The sequence below is a fragment of the Bos taurus genome, chromosome 6 (genome assembly GCF_002263795.3).
Source record: "Bos taurus isolate L1 Dominette 01449 registration number 42190680 breed Hereford chromosome 6, ARS-UCD2.0, whole genome shotgun sequence".
NCBI lineage: Eukaryota > Metazoa > Chordata > Mammalia > Artiodactyla > Bovidae > Bos > Bos taurus.
In genome coordinates, this window is record NC_037333.1 from 105,881,229 (window position 1) to 105,902,824 (window position 21,596).

The following is a 21,596-nucleotide window of genomic DNA, read 5'->3' on the forward strand; positions in this document are numbered from 1 at the left end:
CGGCCTCTATCCCTCCAACCTCTGCTTCCATAGTCACATCTCTTTCCCTGACCCTGACGCTCTTTCCTTTCTCTTATAAGGACACCTGTGATTATCCTGGTCCCACCTGTCCAACGCACTAAACTCGCTTCATCTCAAAATCCTCATCTAACCACATCTGTAAAGTCCCTTGCTGCCATGCTATATAACATGCACACAGGTTTCGGGGATTAGAACACGGAGGCCTTTGGAGGAGGAAGGCATTATTCTGTCAATGACTTTGTGTTTCAGGTGAAATGTGAAGTGAACTGTTGGAAGCTACTTTTGAGTAAGTGAAGCTACGCTGCATTTTCCCCACTTCACTGACCTGGATGTAGCAAAAGTTTGCAGGTACAGACACATGAAGGGTCCAGTAGGCTTTGATGCCTTAACACATTTAATTTTACCCAGCAGGAATGGTTGTCATTTTAGAGACGAAAAGGATTCCCACAAGCTTATTTAACAACTGAAGGCCTGAGTGTGCCAGCTGGTATGATGCTTACCCACTCTTTTTTCACATATCCTGATTTTTTCTTTTCTTTTTTTGTTCTTAAAGAGTTTAAATACTCTTGATTTAAAGACAAAAAACTATATCCTGAGAATAACTCCAGAACTCCTTTTTAGAGCAGCTAAAGCATTTTCCGTATCCATCTGTTACCTGAAGTTCATGAACATTTGGTGAAACGAAGCATTAGGTTGTTGGAGGGTTAATGCACAGGAGGAAAACAAGGACCTCAATGTTATAACAAATGCTCTGTCATAGCTTACTCCTTTTAGGATGTAGGGTGAACACCCATGGAGCGTGCAACATCCATGTTCATCTTTTGCTCTTGAGTGTGTGTATGTTCTTGTGTGCCTGCTTAGTCACGTTCTACTCTTTGCAGCCACATGGACTGTAACCTGCTAGGCTCCTCTGTCCATGAGATTTGCTAGGCATGAATACTGGAATGGATTACCATTTCATCCTCCATGGGATCTTCTTCCCAACCTAGGGACCTGCCTCTCTTGCATGTCTTGGATTGGCAGGCAGATTCTTTACCACTGGCACCACTCATCTTTTGCTCAATTGATATCAAATATGATTTGGCATATGATCATGAAGTAGTATAAGATTCTATAATAAAAATATAATATTTTGTAGGCTAAATTGGCCTCCAATGCATAAGCTTCCCAAAGAATTGATGTTCAACTATTAGAGGGAAACCTACATTGAATTATTATATAAACATTGTTTTTTTTCCTAATGCTACTTTTGCTGGCTGGCTCTTAAATAAAATATACATTCATCTCTTTATCTCCTGAATGATATGGACAATAACATTTATTTTCCTTGTCTGGAGGGAAGCTAGTTTTTATGTGACTGTTTTTCTATATGGCTAAACATTTGACAAATGTATATGGCCAAAACTATGACAAACATCGTATTATCTTATTGCTTTATCCTCCAAGGCATGCTGCTTTCATTTGCAGTGTTGAAACTGGCTCACAAACTCTGTGTCTATGTTCTACCCTTCAAAGGGGAAAAGGGAAGGTGAAACGCAACCTGGTTTGTCTCTGAGGACTTAACTTTAACTTGCATATGTAATTTCAGATGACATTCTATTGGTCAATGGATTGTCACAAGATTCAGACAATCTGCCAAGGAAGCTGTGAGTTATATTCAGGTGGGTAACCATGAGCACATCCAACCCCTAGAGGGTGGTAGATAGAGAGAGAGACAGAGACAGAGATAGAAACAGAGAGAAACAGAAGGAGAGGGAGATCCTGTAACTACAGTGTTCATGCATGCTCATTCCATCATGTCTGACTCTTTACAGCCATGGACTGTAGCCCCCCAGGCTCCTCTGTTCATAGAATTTTCCAGGCAGTTATATTGGAGTGGGCTGCCATTTCGTTCTCTAGAGGATCTTCCTGACCCAGGGATCGAACTCACATTTCTTGTGTCTTCTGCATTGGCAGGCAGATTCTCTACCACTGTGCCACCTGGGAAGCCATAGCTACAAGACAGTAGGCTTTATATCAAACTAGATGCAAGGGCAAGCTATTTTACTTAGAGATAGAAGTATAAATGGAAACTTCCACTTATATATGGGGGCATATATTTTGAAATGTTCATTCATTTCCCTCCCTCCCTTCCTTGGCTCCTTCCCTCCTCCATTCCTTTCTTAAATAAGCATTACATCAGATACTATTCTAAATATGAGGGCAGGGGTGAGGGATGTTAAGAGATGGGAAAAAAAGAAGAGCCTTGCCATCACGTAGCTAACCATCCAGGTATCATGGTGGTTTTCAGTCTTGACTGATTACTAGAATCACCTGAAGAAAGTTTACAAACTGAAATGCCCAGAGTGTAACCAAATGCATTGCATGGGACTCTGGGTTGAGACCCAGCACCAGGATATCAGACAGTGCCTCAGGTGATGCCCACACACAGCCAAGCTGAGGATCACTGAATGGAGATGAGATCATCTCTAATGCTGACCCTTCCCATCTCTTGGGAAGCGAAGTCAGCGAAGGAACCTGACAGGGAAGTCAGATGATTGGAGGCTGTGGTCTTCCAGATGGAACCACCCAGTGGACCTTCCAGAGTCATTTACTGTTACTCTTATAGCCTTCTCCCCTGATATCCTGTTGTCTGTTTTCAGGTTCCTCCCATGCTCACTCTTCCTTCAGGCTTTATATAAGCTTCTTTTTTTTAATTTAATTTTTATTTTATATTGGATTGTAGTCGATTAAAAATGTGTTAGTTTCAGATGTACAGCAAGTGACTCAGTTATAGATACATATATGTCCCTTCTTTTTTCAGATTCTTTTCACAAGTAGGTTATTACTGAATACTGAGTAGAGTTCCCTGTGCTATACAATTGGTCCTTATTGATTACCTCAAACTCCTAATTCATCCCCTCCCCCACATTTCCCCTTCAGTAACCATAGGTTTGTTTTCCAGGTCTGTAGGTATGTTTTGGTTTTGTAAGTAAGTTCAGTTACATAGCTTCCTACCATGAGCTCCCACTCTCTTACCACCTACCTACACCCAGGTAACTCCTGCTCTCTCATTGGATGTGGTATCAAATGTCACTTCCTCAGGCAAGGTTTTCTTGGCTACTGCCCAGACTAGGTCAGTTGCCCTATTACAATCTCTCACAGAACCCTGAAGTTTCTTTTCACAGCATTTATGACAGTTTCAGATAGAAATCTATCTGGATAATCATTTCATTTATTTCTAGTCTTGTTGCTGCTGCTAAGTTGTTTCAGTCGTGTCTGCCTCTGTGCGACCCCATGGACTGCAGCCTACCAGGCTCCTCCGTCCATGGGATTTTCCAGGCAAGAGTACTGGAGTGGGGTGCCGTTGCCTTCTCCCTCTAGTCTTGTTAGTAGACTGTAAAAGCTCTATGGAAGCTGATATCATTTCCATTGCACTCATTTTTAAACCTCAAATACCTAGAAAGATGACTCCTGCTTACTAAGCATTAATTTTATTTATTTCTTGAATGAGTAAAGCAGACAAGAAGCTGATCTCAGAAGGGTTGATAGGGTATTTAACACATTGAGGAACTATCGTGACAACACTGCAATCGACAGAGGCAGGTGCATAAACTGGATTTGTGGTATCAAGCCTGGGTGACTGAGCGAATAGTCGTATCGTTAACAAAAATTGGTATGCCAATTGCAAAGAGTGATTAAACAATGATTGCTTTTTCTGGCATACCAATTTTTGTTAACGATTTGACTATTCATTCAGTCACCCAGGCTTGATACCACAAATGCAGTTTATATACCTGCTTCTGTCAATTGCAATGTTGTCATGATAAAAAGCAATCACTGTTTAACCAACTAGTAAATGGTTATCTCACTGGAAAATCAGAAGTTGAATTCCCAACCCATTCAAAACAAATCTATAAGACTGGGAAGAGGAGAAAAATAAGACCATAAATGAGGGATTCTAACATAAAGTACTATTGCTTCCAGCATTTTCTGGATGTTAGGAATGAGACAGAGACACCAACAGGAGCCTTGGGAAAGTTAAGCCTCTTGGGTTCCCCTATCAGACACACTGCACCACCAGGTTTCTCTTGCCAGGCCTGAGTCTTCCAGCCTGAGTCTCCTACATCAGCAGGCAGATTCTTTCCCGATGTACCGCCTGTGAAGTCTCTGTTACAGGGCACCTGTTAGGTATTGTTGTTGTTCAGTCGGTAAGTCGTGTCCAACTCTTTGCAACCCCATGGACTGCAGCACTCTAGGATCCTCTCTCCTTCACTATCTCCTGGAGTTTGCTCAAATTCACGTCCATTGAGCTGGTGGTACTGTCCATCTCATCTTCTGCCTCCCGATTCTTCTTTTGACTTCCAACTTTTCCAGCATCAGGGTCTTTTCCGATGAGTTGGCTCACAAACACTATAAGCTAAGAGACAAGGAAGGAGTCTCCAGAGGGAGCACTGCTCTGCTGACGCATTGATTTTGGACTTCACCTAAGGTGGCCAAAAAACTGGAGCTTCAACTTCATCATCAGTCATCCAATGAATATTCAGGGTTGGTTTCTTTTAGGATTGACTGGTTTGATCTCCTTGGAGTCCAAGGGACTCTCAAGGGTCTTCTCCAGCACCACAGTTCAAAATCAATTGGAACACAGCCTTGTTGTGGCAAAAGGGCTTGCATAAGCAACTCAGTGAAGTTACGAGCCATGCTGTGCAGGGCCATCCAAGACAGGTCATAGTGAAGAGCTCTGACAAAACGTGGTCCACTGGAGAAGGAAATGGCCACCCTCTCCAGTATTCTTGCCTGGAGAACCCCATGACTTTTGAGGTAGCCTTCTTCCAAGTTCTCAGAGAAGTTTGGTGAGAGGCCCTCTACTCCTATCCCGGTTACCTGATTTTCCCACATCATTCAGGCAGAAACCCAGAGTGGGAAATAAGGATGCAGATATTCACCTCTTGCTTTCATCCTTTTTCTGTCATCCATAGTACTTGTGTTAATTTCCTAGGGCTCCGCTAAAAAGTTACCATAGATTGGGTTGCGCGAAGCAACAGAGATGAATTGCCTCATAGTTCTGGAGGTCCAAAGTCCAAAACCAAGGTGTCATCAGAGCTGTCCTTCTGGGAGACTCCTTCTTGTCTCTTTTCGCTTTTGCTGCTGGTGAGCAATCATCAGCTTGTAGATAAGCCACATTAGTCTCCGCTTCCACTGTCACGGCGTCCTCCCTGTGTCTGTGTGTCTTCACATGGCGTTCTTCTGTGTTTGTGTCTTCATATGGCTGTTTATTTATAAAGACCCAGTCATATGGGATTATGACATCATCTTAACTGGATTCATCTGTAGAGACTATTTCCACATAAAGTCACATTCACATGCTATCTCTGGAGGTGAGAACCTCAGCTTATCTTTTGTGGGGACACAATTCCACTGTACACTGTACTCACATCCTTTCTGTTTCTCATGAAATGGCTGGCTTCCCACCCTTGCTGCTAGAGGTGAAAGGATCTCTCTTTGCATTGCTAGAGAATATGATGACAATGGAGCCTATAGACAGTCTTGTTCATAGACCAAAGGAGAAGTAAAGATTTGGAAACTTACTCTCAAGACCCTTGCCTGGCTTGCAGGGCCTTCACTTTAGTGCCCAATCCTGTTTTTGCATGACAAAGCTCACATATCGCTTTGCCTTGTTCCTTCTTTTGCATTCTGTCTGGGACAAGCTCTCATTTTTGCCTCCAAGCAAGTGTATGCTAGTGAGGACAAAGTTCATGCACAAAGGCAAAAGAATAAAAATTCTGTTAATAATGTAATAGTACCTAAACATCTCAGTTCAGTTCAGTCATTCACTCGTGTCCAGTTCTTTTTGACCCTATGGATTGCAGCACACCAGGCCTCCCTGTCCATCACCAACTCCCAGAGTTTACTCAAACGTACATCCACTGAGTCAGTGATACCAGCCAACCATCTCATCCTCTGTCATTCCCTTCTCCTCCCGCCTTCAATCTTTTCCAGCATCACGGTCTTTTCCAATGAGTCATCTCTCTGCATCAGGTGGCCAAAGTACTGAAGTTTCAGCTTCAGCATCAGCCCTTCCAATGAATATTCAGAACTGATTTCCTTTAGGATGGACTGGTTGGATCTCCTTGAGAGAGGGATTCTCAAGAGTCTTCTCCAACACCACAGTTCAAAAGCATCAATTCTTTGGTGCTCAGCTTTCTTTATAGTCCAACTCTCATATCCATACATGACCACTGGAAAAACCATAGCTTTGACTAGATGGACCTTTGTAGGCAAAGTAATTGTCTCTATTTCTACTTTTTTATATGCTGTCTAGGTTGGTCATAGGAGCAAGTATCTTTTATTCCAAGGAGGAAGTGTCTTTTAATTTCATGGCTGCAGCCACCATCTGCAGTGATTTTGGAGCCCCCCAAAATAAAGTTTGTCACTGTTTCCCCATCTATTTGCCATGAAGTGATGGGACCAGATGCCATGATATTCATTTTCTGAATGTTGAGTTTTAAGCCAACTTTTTCACTCTCCTCTTTCACTTTCATCAAGAGGCTCTTATAGTAAAGAATCCACCTGCAATGTGGGAGACCTGGCTTCAATCCCTAGGTTGGGAAGGTCCCTGGAGGAGGGCATGGCAACCCACTCTAGCTTTCTTGCCTGGAGAATCCCCATGGACAGAGGAGCCTGGTGGGCTACAGTCCATAGTGTTGCAAAGAGTCAGACATGACTGAATGACTAAGCACAGCACATTTCTGAATAAGCTCAACTCTATGCTCCTATAGTCTGGTTCAGTTTTTGTTTGCTTGCTTGTTTACTGAAGTATAGTTGATTGATAATATTGTGTTAGTTTTAGACATACAGCAAAAGTGGTTATATATATATATATATATATATATATATATACACATACATACATATACTCTGCTGTGCTAAGTCGCTTCAGTAGTGTCTGACTCTTTGCAACCCTATGGACTATATAATTTCCTATACTATACAAAAGGAGTTTGTTGTTTATCTGTTTTATATATAGTAGTTTGCATCCACTAAACGTAAACTCGTAACTTATCTCCCTCCCCCTCCCCCCACCACTATCCCCTTTGATAAGTCTCAGTTTGTTTTCTATGTCCATGAGTATGTTTCTGTGTTGTAAATAAGTTCATTTGTATCATATTTTATTTTGAACATGCAAATGATATCATATGATATTTGTCTTTGTTCTAACTTACTTCACCAAGTATAATATTCTCTAGGTCCACTCATGTTGCTAAAAATGGCAAGATTCCATTCATTTTTTATGACTGAGTAATACTCCATTATACATATGTATGTGTGTATGTATACACACACATGTATATGTATGAGTGAGTAAGTGAAAGTCTTTCAGTCATGTCTGACTCTTTGCAAGTCCTTGGACTGTAGCCTGTCAGGCTCCTCTGTCCATGGAATTCTCCAGGCAAGAATACTGGAGTGGGTAGACATTCCCTTCTCCAGGGGATCTTCCTGACCCAGGGATCAAACCTGGGTCTCTGTATTGCAGGTGGATTCTTTACCATCTGAGTTTCCAGGGAAGCCACATGTAAAAACACGTTTTCTTAAGCCAGTCATCTGTTGATGTGCACTTGGATTGTTTCCATGTCTTCATCATTGTAAATAGTGCTGCTATGGACACTACCTTTTTGAATTATAGTTTTATCTGGATATATGCCCAGGAGTGGGGTATACTAACTTTACAAATTAGAGTTTTTATTTTTTCCAGATTTATACCCAAGAGTGAGGTTGCTGAATCATATGAATGGTTCAGTTTTCAAAGTAACTCAGTATTAGTCTTAGATTTAGGTGCTTCTACAAATGACAGCCTCATTTAATAGAGCTGACTTTGGTCCCAGGTCCTAAGCTGTTTCCATCTGGAAGCCAGAGACTGAGTTCTGGCTTCAGATAAGATAAATAAGGAAGAGCCCTCTTGTCTGATATGGTCTCTCCTCATCCTTCAAAATCTTCTCTTCCCTGCCTGGGATTCTCACTGCCATGTCCACTGAAGACAGGCTCTGTGTCATTAGCTGCTTGTCCTTAGACCACCGGTGCATCTGTTGGGTTTGGGAAGACAAATTAAAGCATCTCACCAGCTGCTCACATTGTGTTGCCTCAACAACTAATTGAACGCTCAGAAGAGTTCATTTTTAATTTAGCTGTACTCATCTTGGTAGGAGTAGTCACAGCTCAGAGGGAGAAAAGACAGTTGAAATAAAAAGACTTGAGAAAAGGACTTGAATTCCAGACAGCCTTTGACCAGGAGGAGATTAGACATTTTTTATTTTGTGAATTCGGTGAACTTTGAGTAGCATTTGCAAGGAACATAGAATATAGAAAATCCTTGTTCAGTTTCATGTCTTTTGTCTTTGAATCAGAAACACAAGGAAAACAGCTTCCATATGGTCTCACTTTCAAAATTGTGGGATAATTAGTACACTTTAAAGAGTCAGTAGCTCTGACTTCTGTATGAGCGTCATATGGTTCATGCAGTAAATTGATAGCTTTCAAGTGTCTCAGGCAAGGCCGGATGTGGGATTGGGGTTCAGGTAGATGGGAGGCTCTGATGATGGGCTATTATTTATTCTTCCTTAATTAGGTGACTGCATTTTGCATGTGCTTTTAGATCATAATAAACAACTCATTATCAAGCTCCTCCCTAAATACTCCAAAATAATTCTCAATAGGAAAAAAATATTTACTGAATTAACTGACAGCCTTGCTCACAAATACAGCCCGACCTCATGTTTGTGTTTTTTATTTTAACTTTTACTTTTTCTAATGCTCCCTGAAATGTCCATTTTTTTTTCCTATGGATCAATTTTATTTTAAAGCAACTTCTAAATATTCTTTCTATTACGATTGTTATCACTGACTGTTTGGAACCTTATCTCATGAGCAAAGAAGGCTGTCATAGATGGAAATTGCTAAAGAAATTTTTTTACAGTGAGAAACAAAACAAGAGCCTTTTATTTGCCAGGCTCATTTGTCTTTGTCTATAGGTCTCACTTCATGTTTATCCTGATACTTTTAAACATTTATTTTAGTTACAGAATGAAGGATCTTTTGTTGTGGTGTACAGTCAAGGCTATGGTTTTCCAGTAGTCATGTATGGATGTGAGAGTTGGACTATGAAGAAAGCTGAGCACTGAAGAATTGATGCTTTTGAACTGTGGTGTTGGAGAAGACTCTTGAGAGTCCCTTGGACTCCAAGAAATGCAACCAGTCCATTCTAAAGGAGATCAGTCCTGGGTGTTCTTTGGAAGGAATGATGCTAAAGCTGAAACTCCAATACTTCGGCCACCTCATTCGAAGAGTTGACTCATTGGAAAAGACTCTGATGCTGGGAGGGATTGGGGGCAGGAGGGGAAGGGGACGACAGAGGATGAGATGGCTGGATGGCATCACTGACTCAATGGATGTGAGTTTAAGTGAACTCCGGGAGTTGGTGATGGACAGGGAGGCCTGGCGTGCTGCAATTCATGGGGTCGCAAAGAGTGGGATACGACTGAGCGACTGAACTGAACTGAACTGAGCTGACAGTCTTAGTTGCCCCATGGCAGGTGGGATCTCAGTTCTCTGATCAGGAATCAAACCCGTGTCCCCTGCACTGGAGTGGGTTGCTATTTTCTCTTCCAGGGGATCTTCCTGATGCAGGGATCAAACTCACCTCTCTTGCATTGCAGGCAGATTCTTTACCACTGAGCCACCTTAGAAGCACTGTAAAGCCAATCAGAATCGTTCATTCAAAGGAAAATGTTAGCCTGGAGTTGTTCTTTGCCTGAATTCTTAACCATCAGGGTAGTCACTCTATCCTGATCTTTAGAGAGGGCAGAGCAGGGATCTTTTCCCTGATTACACATGAGAATGTGAAAGCTTAATTCATTTGTTTCTTAATTTTTTTGGTTTGTTTTCTTTTCTTATTTTACTCAACCAGGAAATAAATTGAGACCTTGCCTCTAAAGCTGAGCACTGAAGAATTGATGCTTTTGAACTGTGGTGTTGGAGAAGACTCTTGAGAGTCCCTTGGACTCCAAGAAATGCAACCAGTCCATTCTAAAGGAGATCAGTCCTGGGTGTTCTTTGGAAGGAATGATGCTATACTTCGGCCACCTCATTCGAAGAGTTGACTCATTGGAAAAGACTCTGATGCTGGGAGGATTGGGGGCAGGAGGGGAAGGGGACGACAGAGGATGAGATGGCTGGATGGCATCACTGACTCAATGGATGTGAGTTTAAGTGAACTCCGGGAGTTGGTGATGGACAGGGAGGCCTGGCGTGCTGCAATTCATGGGGTCGCAAAGAGTGGGATACGACTGAGCGACTGAACTGAACTGAACTGAGCTGACAGTCTTAGTTGCCCCATGGCAGGTGGGATCTCAGTTCTCTGATCAGGAATCAAACCCGTGTCCCCTGCACTGGAGTGGGTTGCTATTTTCTCTTCCAGGGGATCTTCCTGATGCAGGGATCAAACTCACCTCTCTTGCATTGCAGGCAGATTCTTTACCACTGAGCCACCTTAGAAGCACTGTAAAGCCAATCAGAATCGTTCATTCAAAGGAAAATGTTAGCCTGGAGTTGTTCTTTGCCTGAATTCTTAACCATCAGGGTAGTCACTCTATCCTGATCTTTAGAGAGGGCAGAGCAGGGATCTTTTCCCTGATTACACATGAGAATGTGAAAGCTTAATTCATTTGTTTCTTAATTTTTTTGGTTTGTTTTCTTTTCTTATTTTACTCAACCAGGAAATAAATTGAGACCTTGCCTCTGTCTACGTTAAGCTTACAGTGATAAAACAAGCAAGCATCTAGCATTAGACAGTGTTAGGAATGTGGTGTGATGGCGGGGGCGGGGGGCCCTCTCTTACTCAGGAGATCGAGTAGGCTTACTTGAGGAAGAGAATTGGGAAATGACACTAGGAAGGAAAGAGATGAGTAGGAGAGTTAGGTAGGGGAAGATAGGCCAGAGGAGAAGGAAGAGTATGAAGGGCAGGGGAAGAGCATGTGTAAGTCCTGGGAGGTAAGAAAGAGATGCTTTTTTGAGGAGATGTTTTGGACAAACAACAGCTAGAAATGACTGAGAGAAGGTTGAATGAAGTGTGTTGGGGAGATGAGTGAAATCAGCAATTTAATTCTTTAGAATGAACTAAAGAGATTAATGAATATCCTTACCATGAAATGATGGGTCATCTAGGGATTATCTGATTCTATCAGGTTGTGTACAGATGTGAAAGTTGTACCATATAGACGGTTGAGCATGAAAGAACTGATGCTTTTGAATTGTGCTGGAGAAGACTCCTGAGTGTTCCTTGGCCTGCCAGGAAGTCAAACCAGTCAATCCTAAAGGAAGTCAACCATGAATATTCATTGAAAGGACTGATGCTGAAGCTGAAGCTCCAATATTTTGGCCCCCCGATGTGAAGAACTAACTCACTGGAAAAGATCCTGATGCTCGGAAAGACTGAAGGCCAAAGGAAACGATAAGTGGATAAGATGGTTAGATAACATCATCAACAAAATGGACATGAATTTAAGCAAACTCAGGGAGACAGTGAAGGACAGGGAAGCCTGGTGTCCTGTAGTCCATGGGGTCGCAAAGAATCGGACACAACTTAGTGACTGAACAAAGCAAACAAAAAAAATCATGTTGTAATCTTCTGTCTTTGATTAGGTTGCTTTATAATTCTGAAAGTAGAATGTAGTTTGCAGAAAACTGAGAGCAACACAAATAACTTTACCTAGATAAAAGCTAATTACCTGTGTCCAGTGCAATGAAACGGCAACCCACTCCAGTGTTCTTGCCTGGAGAATGCTAGGGACAGGGGAGCCTGGTGGGCTGCCAGCTATGGGGTCCCACAGAGTCAGACATGACTGAAGCAACTTAGCAGCAGTAGCAGCAGCAGTGCAATGAAGTTGATTATGCCCTATGGAAAACATTTTTTTTTTTTTTTTTTGCAAACTCATGTTAATATTTTTTATTCCATGTACATTTGTGGTTCTTTGACTTTTCATCTAAACAGATTATAATTTTTTCCAGTTCCTTCATTAAATAATGTATTAGATAAAGTCTTTGACTCATGCTAATTTTATATATGTGTACCCAATAATCTTAGTTTCCCACAGAAGTTTAGTTCAGGCTTTGGGTAAAAACTGATAGGCTTATATTTGTATTTTCTTTTGTCTTCACAGAGTAGTTCACAGAACACATACACTTTTGTACCTTCAGACACCAGGTAAATGTTTTCCTATAAATGAATGATTTTGATTGACTTTACAGCACTTCCAAGGATGCTCAGTGGAAAAGAATCTGCCTGCAATGCAGGAGATGTGGGTTTGATCAGGAAGACCCCTAGAAGACAAAATTGCAACCCACTCCAGTATTCTTGCCTGGAAAATCCCGTGGACAGAGGAGCCTGATGGGCTACAGTCCATGTGGTCACAAAGAGCTGGGCATGACGGAGGAACTCAGCATGCATACACAGTGCTTCTCTGGTCACTTTCTGTTATCCACACTCAGTCAGTTCAGTTCAGTTCAGTTGCTCAGTCGTGTCCAACTCTTTGCGACCCCATGAATCGCAGCACGCCAGGCCTCCCTGTCCATCACCAACTCCCAGAGTTCACTCAGACTCACGTCCATCGAGTCAGTGATGCCATCCAGCCATCTCATCCTCTGTCGTCCCCTTCTCCTCCTGCCCCCAATCCCTCCCAGCATCAGAGTCTTTTCCAATGAGTCAACTCTTCCCATGAGGTGGCCACAGTATTGGAGTTTCAGCTTTAGCATCAGTCCTTCCAAAGAAATCCCAGGGCTGATCTCCTTCAGAATGGACTGGTTGGACCTCCTTGCAGTCCAAGGGACTCTCAAGAGTCTTCTCCAACACCACAGTTCAAAAGCATCAATTCTTCGGCGCTCAGCCTTCTTCACAGTTCAACTCTCACATCCATACATGACCACTGGAAAAACCATAGCCTTGACTAGACGGACCTTTGTTGGCAAAGTGATGTCTCTGCTTTTCAATATTCTATCTAGGTTGGTCATAACTTTCCTTCCAAGGGGTAAGCGTCTTTTAATTTCATGGCTGCAGTCACCATCTGCAGTGATTTTTGGAGTCTATAAAAATAAAGTCTGACACTGTTTCCCCATTTATTTGCCATGAAGTGATGGGACCAGATGCCATGATCTTCATTTTCTGAATGTTGAGCTTTAAGCCAACTTTTTCCATACTAATGAATATTTTTTCTGCCTGTTCTCCTCTATCTTACCACTAGACACGCACACACACACACACACACAGACTGTTCTGCAAAGGGCTAGAGTTCTACGGAGGATCCTAAGGGGCAGTTACAGGCTCTAAAACATTCAGGTGAATAGGCTTCAGGCCTTTAGCTGGACATAGGTGATACAATTAGCAAATGCTATACATGTCTATGGGCTTCCCAGGTGGCACTAGTGGTAAAGAACCTGCCTGCCAATGCAGATGACTTAAGAGATGCAGCTTCAGTCCCTGGATTGGGAAGATCCCCTGGAGCAGGGTATGGCAACCCACTCCAGTATTCTTGCCTGGAGAATCCCATGGACAGAGGAGGCTGGTGGGCTACAGTCCATAGGGTTGCAAAGAGTCAGACACGACTGAAGTGACTTAACAGACACATATGTGTTTATAGAGAAGAATCCTTCCTGAAGGTTGGTGTTGTCAGACAAAGACTTTTGAAGGAGGTAACGCTTGTTCTTGTGCGGGGACATCAAGGATGAAGAGGATTCCAAAGTGGAAAAGAGATTATGTGGCATAGAAAATTAGAACAAAGGAAGAAACATGTGCTTGGGAGGCAGATCTTTGAGTTGATTTAGCTGGTCACACAGAGGGCTCTGATCAAACTGGAGAAAGAGGCTGAGGGGCCCACTGCATTCCTTTAGTGGGATATTCTGGAACTGCACATGGTAATTCTATTTGCAGCTCACCCTTTCCAGACAAAACTGACAGGGGAAGCTGAAAAATGAGTTTTAGATTAGAACTCATACTTTTAATTGATTTCGATACTGAGCAATAAATGAAGACGTTGCGAATTAACTATAGTGTCTGCTCTGGTCCAGCCCAAGGAACACTTTGTTATTGCACCTGGTTGTTATGATTATGAAGGGTCCAACTCTCCTTCCTCTGATATTAGAGCTGGCCCTCTCAACGTAACAGGCAGATTATCCTTACAAAAATCACAGCTTTGAGCCAAGGATCTAACACTTAGAGACACTCTCTTGGCCTTTCTGAGCCTGAGTCTTGAAGCTTCTTGTTCCGTATCAGTGAAATGAAGCAGATGTTTTGAAAACATTTCAGCATCTCTTCCAGGTCCCTTGTGATGGTACTTGTCCCTTTTCTTAAACCATAAGATCTTTTACGACAAAGACCACAATGCTCTCCCTCAGGCTTGGTGGGATTTCACATGGAGAGATACTCAGGAAAGCAGTTTCAATACTTTCTGGTTGATTAAAAGTCTAGATGAGTGAGTGGATAAATGGGCACGCCATTTATGTTGGCTGTATGTATGTTGGCTACTATCTCTGTTTTTGTTCCTCGTTTATATAGCGGCAGAGTTGAGCTTCTCATTGAGTTTCCTAACAAGCATCCATTTATGCCAAAAGCTCTAATAAGCAAAGTAAGTTCTAAAAGGGTTTATGGGAGTGTCAAAGCAGGGAGCTTGCATCACATGCTTGGCAGCCAGTGGCTTCAGAACTCATAAGGGTATTTCTAGTCTTCAAAGTCATTGCTTGGCTGTACCAGGGTGGATTGTACCAGGGTGGTATGTCCCCTGTCCCTACCTTGCTATTGCTCCAAGCAGGTCCAGCTTTTCTTTTACCTCTTTCATTGGCTTCCATCCCCAAACCACCTCCAGAGAAGACGGCAGAACAAAACAGCAAATAAGAACTGCAACTTTCTTCCAACTAAATAAATCAGTTAGTGAATTATCCCTGCAATGTGTTATTTTTCTAAGCAAAATGGAGGGCCAAGTTCACAGAGACACTTTATTTAAAAGGCAGGTGGGGTTATAAACATTTTATTTCTGTTACAGTCTAGTGGATAAAGAGGTAAAGATGAGGTAATGGAAAGAAGAGCAAGGATGTAGTTAGCCATTTTTAACAGTTGACATTTACTGACTGAACACTGTATACCAGGCTTAATCATCTAAAATGTATTATTATCCTCCTCCTGTGCATACAAAATACAGTGGTATCAGAGCAGTTTGGACTTGTTCAAGATGATAGATTGTATTTGCCATAAAAGGAATTAAGCCCAGAGCCATCTGATTCCAGTGCTTATCCTTTCCTTCCTCAAAATATTGCTTTGCTGCCTTCTGTATGAGTTTATTCCATAATCAGGGCAGCCATCTCTCTGAATGCCTGACTTCCCCAGGTAAAGAAAGGGCACCCAGCAGCAGCTAATTATACCCGAGAAGCTATAGTTGCCACCAAATTACTCACACTGTCTTGGCTTATGCTTCACCAATGATCCCCTACAGGACTCTGTAATCTGATAACAATCAGAAACTCAGCAAAGCGCTTATCAGCTATTTCACAATGACAAATGTTTGCCAGCAGAGCAGATGAAAAGGAAGATCACAGAGGTGGTTCCTTATGTGGGAAAGGTAGAGAAAGCATTCTGTTTAGGGGATGTGGTTCCAACAACTGGGATAACTGTAATCAAGCAAAAGAGAAAAATAAGAACTGCTGTGAGTGGAGAGCTTTTCTTCTGTTTTCTCAAAATTATCACAGGCAAAGTTCATCCAGCAGTAGAGAAAGATTAACACAAAAGTCTGTGTGTGTGCATGCTTGGCCATTTCCGACTCTTTCTGACCTCAGGAATGTAGCATGCAAAACTCCTATGTCCATGGAATTTTCCAGGCAAGAGTACAGGAGAGGATTGCCATTGCCTCCTCCAGAGGATCTTTCTGACCCAAGGGTTGAACCCAAGTCTCCTGCATTGGCAGGTAGATTCTTTACCACTGCACCACCTAGGAAACTAGACTAGTATTAATGTAGAAGGCTCTTGTGGCTACATGGAACTACTTAAATTCAATTCATGGTATTTAGATAAAAAATGTAGATCCTCAGTCACACTAGGCACATTTCAAAGGCTCAGCAGCCATACTACTTGTGATTATTGCTTTAGACAGACAGCTCAGTTATATAATAATCCCATCATTGCAGGAGATTCTATCGGACAAGATCTCCTTGGACTGCAAAGAGATCAAACCAGTCAAACCTAAAGGAAATTATCCTGAATATTTATTGGAAAGACTGATGCTGAACCTGAAGCTCCAGTACTTTGGCCAGGTGATGAGAAGAGCTGACTCATTGGAAAAGACCCTGATGCTGGGAAAGATTGGAGGCAGGAGAAGGGGATGACAGAAGACAAGATGGTCGGATGGCATCACTGACTCAATGGATATGAGTTTGAACAAGCTCCGGTAGGTGGTGAGGAACAGGGAAGCCTGGAGTGCTGCAGTCCATAGGGTCACAAACAGCTGGACATGACTGAGCGGCTGAACAACAACTACTATTGGGCAACACTTGTCCAAAGCATAAAGCACTGTGGATAAAGGAAACCGCTGATGATGATGCAGAGCTAATTAGCAGAGGGAATGTTTGCTGAGCAGTGAATAGGATTAAAGTCCTGGAATTGCTCTACCTCTCCCATCCTTAAATGGCATTGTCATATCCACCATTTTTTTTTTTTAATTTTGATACAGTGCATATAACATAAAATTTATCATCTTAATCATTTTAAGTATACAGTTCTACATTTTTAAGTTTATTCACAATACTGTGCGAAAAAATCTACAGAATTTTTCTTCATGCAAAATCACAACTCTATACCCTTTACACAACTCCCCTGGTCCTTCCCCTGCTAGTACCTGACAACCTCCATTCGACTTCATGTTTGTATGAATTTGGCTACTCTAAATTCTTCCTATAATGGAGTCATACCGTACTTGTCCCTTCGTGACTGGCTTATTTCACATAGCATACTGTCTTTGAGATCCATTCATGTCATAGTATGTGTCAGAATTTCATTCCTTTTTAAGGCTAAATCACATTGAATTGTATATGTGTATACCACATTTTAGTTACCCGTTAGTTCTTTAATGGATGCATGGGTGGCTTCTGTCTTTTAGCTATTGTGAATAGTGCGTCTGTGCACATCGGTATAGCGATATCTCTTTGAGACTCTGTTTTCCATTCTTTTGGACACATACCCAGAAGAGAAATCTCTGGTTGATATGGTAGTTCTATTTTCAGTTTTTAAGAAGTGCCATATCGTTTTCCATAGTTGCTATGCCATTTTTACATTCCCATCCACAGTACACAAAGATTTCAATTTATCTACATCCTCACCTCATACATTATTTTCTGTTTTTACTCCTTCCTTTTTGGATAGTAGTCATCTTGATTGGGTGTGGAGAATATCCACCTATTTTTAAAGGCTACTGTATTTTCCATGATGTGAACATTATTTGGCAAAACATTTTTTTTTTAATTTTTGGTTAAAATAACTGCATATTTATCATAGAAAATTGAGAAAATATGGTGAAGACTTTGGAAGAGAGTGAAAAAAATAGGCATAATTGTACCATTGAAAGGTAAGTGCTACTAATATCTTGATGCACATTAAAAAAATATACATTTGTAGTTTTCCAGATGGGAACTGTATTTTATGTACTGCTGTGTAATTTATTGTTAAAATAATACTTATTGGTATTTTTATGTCATTAAATAATTTTAAATGTTTTATAATAATGTGGTATAGATGTTAACATACTACAGCTTAAAATTGGTTCAGAATGGGGAACACATGTATACCTGTGGCAGATTCATTTCGATATTTGGCAAAACGAATACAATATTGTAAAGTTTAAAAGTAAAATAAAATAAAAAAAAACCCATGTTTTTATTTGTTATTTTAAATATATAAATAATGAACATTCTTAAATCACTACATAACTGTATGAAAACATTCTAGGACAAAATTCTGGATTTTTCTAGTCACAGGGTTTAGGTTTTTAAAAAACTTTTCTTCTTGAAAAATAGTGTACATGGAGAAAACTAAAAATAATAATTGCCCAATAATCTATTCTAAAGTGAACACATCAACATTACCAGCATCCTTTTGGTCCAACTAGCTTTTTCAAAAACAGCTGGCTATTGCCTTCCTACTCAGGCTCGGTTTCCCAGAAGGAGATGCCACGAGGAGAAATTGTCTGCAAGTGAATTACTAAGGAAATGCTCCCATGGGAGACAGATGAGGGAAGGGGAGGAAGGGGTCCTCAGAGTGAAAGGCCTTCCTCCCCAGGTCGCTTCAGTCTGAGCCGAGAGGAGGACTCAGGGGTGGGAGAACTCAGGGGTGAGTGGCCTCAGCACTGTTCCTTGTGTGTCCTGGGGGCTGAACTAGCCTACTCCCAGTGGCAGCAAAGTCTGCAGGAACAGAAAGCGCAGACTCCAGACCCTACTAGCCTCTGTGCTTACTGCCAAAGGCTCCACAAGGACGGCTGGTCTAAGAAGCCCCGCAGGTACTGTCCACTGAAAGGCCTGCAGAGGCACAGGGGAGCTGATTGTACCGAAATGATAAATGGGATCTGAGGGGGCTTAGGGGAGTCCATCACACTGTCCACCACACTCTCCAGGGCCCCTCCTGCCAAGGGGAAACTGAGACCAGCTGCAACTTGGGCTCCTCTTGCAGTGCTGCAATGTTTGCGCCTGGACACGCCTCCTTGAGCAACAAAATGCAAGGAAACTGTATGAGACTAAAAAGGAACAGCGTGGGTATACAGCTGGGGCAAATTCTGGATGAAAGATACAAAAACACCAAAACAAAACAAAGAAAAAACCCCTACTGCAACTTCTGAAGAGCCAGGAGCAGAAGCAGGGTACTGAGTAAGCCCCCTGCACTCAGTACCAGCAGAGGGGCGAGCAAATGAACTAAGCCTCTCTCAACCAGACCCCTGGACATATTCCTACTCTCATTCTGTGTAAGAAACAAACTCACCCTGTCTCAGAGAGGGGGCAAGCAAAGGAGCATGTTACTTATCCTCACTCCTCCATACTCCAACCAGGACCCTGAGAAAGTCTTGCCTGAATTTCTTGTCTGGGTCTAGTCAATTTCTGCTGACGGGGGAAGACCAAGAACCCAGGTGTGCTGCAGTCCATGGGGTCACAAAGAGTCAGACATGACTTAGCAACTGAGCAATAATGACAAAGAACCCTGGTCAGTACCAAAACCATGACCCTGACTGTTACCAACATAGATCAGCGAGGCTTGCTGCTGAGCTCTATAATAGAATCACACAGATGGTTCTCCTCTGTGTCAGCCGTTCTTTCCCTACTGTGATGTTTAGGAGACCCTGCCAAGAAGTTGCACACAGCAGCGGCATGTGCATTTCCTCATATTGTGGCACTGTTTACTTATATCACCGTTTATTTATACAGTCTACTCTTCTTGGAAATCTGAGTTGTGTCTGCCTGTGAAATATTATTGAATGATGTTGCCATGAATGTTGTTGACTGCAAGCTCTCATTTTCATAGAACTTGCTGGATCATAGGGTAGGCAAGATTTAGTTTTAGTAGACATGGCTGGAAACACTTCTCCAAATTGATTACATCAATTACAATGTTTACTAGAAGTTTATATTAATTTCAGTTTACAGCCTCATAGTACCTGGTATGGCCAATTTCTTAAATTTTAGCTATTTTGGTGGGCTGGTTTCTCATTATGATTTAAATCCATATTTTTTAAAAAACAAAAACAAAAAATTCCAGGTTGTCATTGCTTATTGGCCGTTTGGATGTTCTCACATGTGAAATCAGATCAGTTCAGTTCACTCAGTCATGTCCGACTCTTTGTGACTCCATGAACCACAGCATGCCAGGCCTCCCTGTCCATCATCAACTCCCAGAGCTCACCCAAACCCATGTCCATCTAGTCGGTGATACCATCCAACCATCTCATCCTCTGTCATCCCCTTCTCCTCCTGCCCTCAAATTTTCCCAGCATCAGGGTCTTTTCAAATGAGTCAGCTCTTCGCATCAGGTGGCCAAAGTATTGGAGTTTCAGCTTCAGCATCAGTCCTTCCAATGAACACCCAGGACTGATCTCCTTTAGGATGGACTTGTTGGACCTCCTTGCAGTCCAAGGGACTCTCAAGAGTCTTCTCCAGCACTATAGTTTAAAAGCATCAATTCTTAGGCACTCAGATTTCTTTATAGTCCAACTCTCACATCCATACATGACCACTGGAAAAACTATAACCTTGACTAGACAGACCTTTATTGGCAAAGTAATGTCTCTGCTTTTTAATATGCTGTCTAGGTTGGTCATAACGTTCCTTCCAAGGAGTCTTTTAATTTCATGGCTGCAATCACCATCTGCAGTGATTTTGGAGCCCCCCAAAAATAAAGTCAGCCACTGTTTCCACTGTTTCCCCATCTATTAGCCATGAAGTGATGGGGCCAGATGCCATGATCTTAGTTTTCTGAATGTTGAGCTTTAAGCCAACTTTTTCACTCTCCTCTTTCACTTTCATTAGGAGGCTCTTTAGTTCTTCTTCACTTTCTGTCATAAGGGTGGTGTCATCTGCATATCTGAGGTTATTGATATTTCTCCCGGCAATCTTGATTTCAGCTTGTGCTTCTTCCAGCCCAGCATTTCTCATGATGTGCTCTGCATAGAAGTTAAATAAGCAGGGTGACAATATACAAGCTTGACGTACTCCTTTTGCTATTTGGAACCAGTCAGTTGTTCCATGTCCATTTCTAACTGTTGCTTCCTGACCTGCATACAGGTTTCTCAAGAGGCAGGTCAGGTGGTCTGGTCTTCCCATCTCTTTCAGAATTTTCCACAGTTTATTGTGATCCATACAGTCAAAGGCTTTGGCATAGTCAATAAAGCAGAAATAGATGTTTTACCGGAAATCTTTTGCTTTGTCCATGATCCAGCGGATGTTAGCAATTTTATCTCTGATTCCTCTGCCTTTTCTAAAACCAGTTTGAACATCTGGAAGTTCACAGTTCACATATTGCTGAAGCCTGGCTTGGAGAATTTTAAGCATTACTTTATTAGCATGTGAGATGAGTGCAATTGTGCAGTAGTTTGAGCATTCTTTGGCATTGCCTTTCTTTGGGATTGGAATGAAAACTGACATTTTCCAGTCCTGTGGCCACTGCTGACTTTCCCAAATTTGCTGGCATTTTGAGTTCAGCACTTTCACAGCATCATCTTTCAGGATTTGAATAGCTCAACTGGTATTCTATCACCTCCATTAGCTTTGTTCATAATGATTCTTCCTAAGGCCCAATTGGCTTCACATTCCAGGATGTCTGGCTCTAGGTGAGTGATCACACCATTGTGATTATCTGGGTCATGAAGATCTTTTTTTTTTTTTTGTACAGTTCTTCTGTGTATTCTTGCCACCTCTTCTTAATATCTTCTGCTTCTGTTTGGTCCATATCATTTCTGTTTTTTATTGAGCCCATATTTGCATGAAATGTTCTCTTGGTATCTCTAATTTTCTTGAAGAGATCTCTAGTCTTT

The 21,596-nt window shown here is 41.9% G+C and overlaps 1 long non-coding RNA gene across 4 annotated transcripts in view; it reads left to right on the forward strand.

Annotated features, from left to right (window-relative positions):
• Positions 1–21,596, forward strand: part of LOC112447169 (uncharacterized) — a 64,662-nt gene that overhangs the window by 35,699 nt on the left and 7,367 nt on the right. Inside the window, exons 4-7 of one of the 4 annotated variants that reach the window (XR_009494949.1) lie at positions 271–369; positions 1,610–1,682; positions 12,213–12,256; positions 16,219–16,478. The exons of 1 other annotated variant lie outside the window; for it this stretch is intronic. This is a non-coding gene — a long non-coding RNA (uncharacterized lncRNA). Of the gene's footprint in view, positions 1–270; positions 370–1,609; positions 1,683–12,212; positions 12,257–16,218; positions 16,793–21,596 lie in introns of those variants that run through there. 2 more of the 4 variants (XR_009494951.1, XR_009494953.1) reach the window with 2 other exon arrangements.